The sequence below is a fragment of the Echinops telfairi genome, unplaced genomic scaffold (assembly GCF_000313985.2).
Source record: "Echinops telfairi isolate 266 unplaced genomic scaffold, ASM31398v2 ScPeMD7_7417;HRSCAF=8455, whole genome shotgun sequence".
NCBI classification, from domain to species: domain Eukaryota; kingdom Metazoa; phylum Chordata; class Mammalia; order Afrosoricida; family Tenrecidae; genus Echinops; species Echinops telfairi.
This window is the reverse complement of record NW_022111317.1, coordinates 8,450,297-8,456,979: the sequence shown is the minus strand read 5'-3', so window position 1 is coordinate 8,456,979 and position 6,683 is coordinate 8,450,297.

Here is a 6,683-nt window from a genome sequence, read left to right as displayed (position 1 = left end):
TAACAAACTCTGAAACTGTCCTTTCAAGTCAGTATAAAATTCTGAATTTGGAACATCAGACATCTAAAGTTCTTGCTGCTTCAAATTATTGCCAGCTTTTGGTGGTGGAATTCTTCTGGATGTTTTGTTTCTTTGTTCTGACCATTGTAGTAACACAAGAGTGGTACTTCATTACTATTTTAATTTGAAATTCCTGGATGACATTTCAGGTTGACTATCTTTTCATGATGGAGTTGGAGAAAATTAAAACAAGTCCATAACCCAAAATATGACCTTGAATTCATGCCCCCTGAATTTAGAGAACATCTCAAAAAATAGTTTAGCTGCATTGAACACTAATTCAAGAAGACCTGATGACATAGGAACGTCATGCATGAAGAACACAAAGGGTCATTAAAGAAAGAAAAGATGAAAGAGGATGTCAGAAGAGACTCTGAAACTTGTTCTTAATATTAGAAGAGGTAAGGCAAATGGAAGAAATGGTGAAGTTCAAAATTTCAACCAAAAATATTCAAAGGAAAGCTGGAGAAGACAAAATAATGAATTATAATGAATGTGCAAAGACCTAGAGTAAGAAAACCAAAAATGAAGCACACATTCACATATCTTAAACTGAAAGAACTCAAGAAAAAGTTCAAGCCTTGAGTTGAAATACTAAGTTTCTACAGACAAAATATTGAATAATGCAGGAAGCTTCTAAGGAAGATGGAAAGAATACAGAGTCGTTCTATCTCAAAGAACTAGTTGACATTCCACCATTTCAAGAGCTAGCTGTGAGCTAAAACCGATGGTAGTAAAGGAAGAATTTCAAGCTGTACTGAAAACATCAGCAAAAGAAGGATCTAGAAATTGATGCAATACAAATTGACTGGGAGATGTTTCATTCCATTGTACTTACATAGGGTTGCTATAAGTCGGAGATAATGGATGCACCAAATAACAACAGCATATTACATTTGTAATAGGCAAAATGATAGGGCCAATACAAAGAGACATGATTGTAGAGCTTTGGCAGAGAAAGGACGGGATGACTGGGGGGAGCAGAGGGCATTTCTTGGGTGGTGAAGCTGTTCTCCATGAGCATGTAAAGGTAAATATAATGCACAAGGCATTAGTCAAAATGAATACAACTGTACATCACAGAAGGAACTCTTGTGGTGTTGTAGGAGACAAGCAATGTGCTCTAGGTGCAATGTTGTTATTCAAACACACCAACTGCTATGCAGGAGAAAGATGAGGTTGTCTATGTCCCTAAATATTTACTCTTTCAGAATCCTTAAGGAGCATTTCTACTGTTTTGCAGGGTCACTATGAACCTGAATCAGGGATTTTGTTGTTAGTTTTTATTTTGGAACAGCACAGAGTTGCCTCATACGTAAATATGCATAATAGCAAGTCTGCTCATGGCCATGGAGTGGATACTGATTTATAGTGGCCCTATAGCTGGTTCCAGAGATGCTAAATCTTTATGAGCGTGGATAGCCTTATCTTTCTCCTACAGAGCAGCTGCTAGTTTTGAGCTGGGTACGTAGTGGCTGGCAGCCCAATACTTATTCCACAGGTCCACTAGAGTTCCTTAGTAGAAACTATGGGTTCTCTTGAATTCATTATTCATTAATGGTCATGAGCATTTTTTTTAAAATCATTTTATTAGGGGCTCATACAACTCTTATCACAATCCATACACAAATCAATTGTGTAAAGCGCATTTGTACATTTATTGCCTTCATCATTCTCAAAACATTTTCTCTCCACTTAAATCTCCGATATTAGGTCCTCATTTTTCCCCTCCCTCCCCACTCCCCACTCCCTCATGAGCCCTTGATAGTATATAAATTGTTATTTTGTCATATCTTGCCCTGTCCGACGTCTCCCTTCACCCACTTTTCTGTTGTCCGTCCCCCAGGGAGAAGGTCACACACAGTTCCATGTAATCTGTTCCCTATTTCCTACCCACTCTCCCTCTACCCTCCCTGTTTCGCCACTCACACCACTGGTCCTGTAGGGCTCATCCGCCCTGGATTCCCTGGATTTTCAGTTCCTAACTGTACCAGTGTACATCCTCTGGGCTAGCCAGACTTGCAAGGTCAAATTCGAGTCATGGTAGTGGGAGCGGGGAGGAAACATTTAAGAACTAGAGGAAAGTTGTATTTTTCATCATTGTTACATCGCACCCTGACTGGCTCATCCCCTCCCCGAGGCCCTTCTGCAAGGGGATCTCCAGTGGCCTACTAATGGGCTTTGGGGAGCATTTATTTATTAACAATAATAAATAGACCACACTCTGCAAGATATTAATGAAGTGATGTTGTGTGTAACAAGTAGGAATATGCATGGAAACTACATGTTGTGCAATATTTCTAAACCTAAAACTTCCCTAAAGAAAGCACATTTTAAAAAGAAAAAAGTATAGTAGATGAAAAATAAAATCTGGTGCTAAATGTTCACCTAAGAAGAGGACAAACTAAGTAATCACATTACTAAGTTGTCTAGGAGACATTGGTTTTCAGAGGGAAAAGTAAACAAATTAAAACAGTGAAAATTTAGCCCAATTCCAATGATAATAAATCATCTAAAAACCTAACTACAAGTGGACTGTAGATAAAAGGATAAGAGAAGATAAACCAGAATACACCTTATCTAGAATGGTTGCAATGTTAATGGCAGATAAAACTAATTGCACAACAAGATGCAATGAAAGGACAAATTAGAATTTTCAACAGATAAAAGGTATAATTGTCCAGGAAGAATCTTCCAGACTTTAAAATACTTACTATTATAAAGTAATAAATATATATTAAAATTTGACAGAAATACAAAGTAAAAATACTTAAAGAACCAATATAAAGAATCCAATAGACCTTTCTAAAGTTTATACATTGAACTGTCAAAAATGAGTGTAAATACACAGGCTTTAAATACCACAGCACCCCAGGACTCTCTTCCAGATCCTGGGCTAACCTACCCCAAGGTATTGAAATGCTCTGTCCTTGCCCCACCCCATATGTACCGTGGAGCTGAAGCCACCTATGGTCTGGTGCCTGGGCCACCTCAGCCTCCACCACCTGCAGCAGCGGTGCTTTTCCTTCAGCCACACAACAACCTGCACCCCCACGGCAGAGGAGGCATTTACCGAGTGCTGCTCAGTAGCCCCACCCTGTAGCAGGGGAGGATTTTCCCTGATGTTGCTTGGCAGCCCCCAGGCCACCAGAGCAGCAATGTTTTCCTGCCACTACCTGGCACCCACACCAGCGTGACTGGCCCGTGCTTTGCACTGCCGATGTGATGAGCCTGCCTAGCACCATTCTCACTGCCTGTGACCACCCAGCCCATGATGCTTGAGAGGGCCACCTGAGTTGTCCTCCAAGTAGATACTCCTGGCTCTCTAGGAGAGAGAAAAACCCTAGTGAGATAGAGAAGTAGCATGATTCCCTCGACGCAGTTGGCTCCAGGTAGCTCTAAGATCAGCGGTTCTCAACCTTTGGGCCTTGACCCCTTTGAGGGACGAGCAACCCTTTCAGAGGGGTTGCCCGGTTCATAACAGTAGCAAAATTACAGTTATGTAGTAGCAACAAAAATAATTTTATGGTTGGGGCTTCACCACATGAGGAAATGTAATGAAGGGTCATGGCATTAGAAAGGTTGAGAACCACTGCCTTAGGTCAACTCTCACTAGCCTCCAAGACAGAAAACTCACAGTTTCCTGATGCCCGGAAAATGGCATAAAGCTCCTCCAAAATGATGAATAGAAAGAAAACTGAGCCAACAACCTCAGCAAGACAGCAAGAGAAACAAAATGAAATGTTAGAGGAAATTCTCAACCTGACAGCATTCATAGAAGAAGCAGACCACAAAAAGAAATCTTCAGTGTGTTTCTTAGAATCATACAGGATATGAAGGAATCAATTCAGAAAACGGATGAAATCATAGTGAATATAGAGTCCACATAGCAAAGGGAAATACAAGGGCTAAGGAAAGAGGTAACAGAATCAAAGAACAAAATATGAGACCTCACCAACAGACTAGAAAAAGCAGAGAACCATATCAGTGATCTAGAAGATAACCAGGCAGACAGACATCAACAAACGGGAAAGGCAGTCAAACAAGACAAAGAAGCTGAGGAAAATTTGAGGACAATGAGTAATGCTATGAAGAGGAACAACATTCAAATAATTGGGATACCGGACACAACGAAGAAATCAACAGCAAAAATAGCGAGGGAAGTCCAGGAAGAAACCTTCCCCAACACAATGAATGAAAATCAGACTATCATTCAAGAAGCTGAGAGGACACCAATTAGACTGAACCCCAGGGAGAATTCACCAAGGCACATAGCAGTAAAATTATCCAACTTTGAGGTAAACAGGAAAATCATAAGAGCAGCTAGAGGAAAAGAGGCTATAAGGGTGTTCAGATAAGAAGATGCTCAGATTTATCAGCAGCTACCATGAAGAAGAGGAGAGGGTGGAATAACATTTCCCAAAAGTTGAAAGAGAATAATGCCAACCCAAGAATCTATCCCACCCAAATAGATGGAGAGGTAAGAGTCTTCCCAAACAAGGAAAAATTCATAGAATACATCAAAAGAAACCCAGCACTACAAAAAATGCTTGCCAACTCACTGAGGGCTTAAGACCAACAATTATTGTGTGCCCACAGGAGACCACCACACAGCACAACTCCATCTAGAAGTCAACATATCAGAAACAACCCCCCAGATAACAGTGGCCCAAAGGTGAAAAGAAGACAAGAATGAACCCCTGCCCTCACACGTATGCAACACACTGATAAGCAGGGACGATATCTAAAACAAAAGGTACAAGAGGACAACAAAGAATCCACAGATGGATATAATAACCCTAAATGTCCATGGTTTAAACTCGCCTGTTAAAGACAAAGGCTAGCGGACTGGATTAGAAAACATAATCCATTAGTCTGTTTTCAAGAAACACATCTTAAGTTGGCAGACAAAAATAGGTTGAGGGTCAAAGCCTGGCGAAAAGTATACCAAGCAAATTGCAACCTACAAACAGCAGGAGGTGTGATCCTAATCTCTGACAAAATTGACCTTAAGGTAAGGTGACCAGACGTCCCGCTTTAGGTGGGACAGTTCCAATTTTTGGCATTTTTTTAAAGTCCCGATTTTTTTTAAAGAATGCACGACAAGCTAGGGTATAGTCTATTTGGTCCATATAGACCAAATTTTTCATCAAGAACAGGATTTTGGTTAATAGAATACAGAAGTATATAAAAGGAATAATTCACCATGATCAAGTGGGATTCATCCCAGGGATACAGAAATGGTTTAACATCTAAATATGTGTGAACATTACCCATCACAGTGAAAAGAAAAAGGACAAGAACCACATGATAATATCAATAGACACAGAAAAATCATTTGACAACATTCAACATCCATTCCTAATTAACATACTCAAGATGATAGGATTGGATGGAAATGACCTCAATATAATACAAGTTATATATGAAAAACCAACAGCCAACATAGTTGATGGAGAAAAGGTGAAGAAAGTCCCACTGTAAAAGGGGACCAGACAAGGATGCCCCTTGTCCCCACTTTATTCAACATCCCTCTGGGAGTTCTGGCTAATAACATAAGGAAATGGAAGGGCATCAAAAGTATCCATCAGGGGAAAGAAAACGTGAAATTATTATTTGCAGATGACATGATTCTATATATTGAAAACCCCCAAAGCTACACTCTGCAAGTCCTGGAAGCAATAAAGGAATTTAGTGGAGTGGCAGACAGAAGTCAATTAGATTGCTTTATACATTGTATAAGATCACAGAAATGGAGATCAAGAAGGAAGCACCCTTCTTATAGCCAAGCATAAATATCTAGGGAAGCATTGAGCTATCTAAGGATAAACCTAACAAAAACAAACAAACAAACAAAATATGTACGAGGAAAAATGCACGACATTATTGCCAAAAAACAAAAGTGACTTTCACAAATGGAAGAATATCCCATGCTCATGGATTAGAAGACTCAATATTGTAACGATGCCGAACCTACACAAAGCACTGTAAAAGTCCAATGCAATCCTGATACAAATACCAGCATCTTTCTTCAAAGAAATGGACAAAATTCTTGCCAACTTCATATGGAAAGGGAAGAAGCCCAGAATTAGCAAAGAACACCTCAAGAAGGATTAATTTGGGGGGTTTGCATTACCTGACTTTAAAACCTACTATACAGCCACAGCTGTCAAAACAGCATGGTACTGGTATAATGACAGATACTTGGACCAATGGAAAGGAACAGAAAACCCAGAAATAAAATCAGTAAACTAAAGGCAATTGATCTTTCATAAGGGCCCCCAAAACATCACATGTGAAGTGAACATCCTCTTTAACAAAGGGTGCTGAAAGAACTGGATATCTAACTGCAGAAAAATGAAGCAAGACCCTTACCTCACTCCATACACAAGAATAAATTCAAGGTGGATTACGGACCTCGAGGTAAAACCTCAAATCATTAGGATCATCAGTGAGAAAATTGGCATAAACCTAAGAACCTTGACACAGGGAAAACAGGTTACCAGAAATAGAGAATGATAGACACACAGAGGAAGCTAAAACAGACAAGTGGGACATACTAAAGATAACACACCTGTGTCCAGTGAAAGACTTCATTTACCACGAGAGTCATCAGAGAGCCC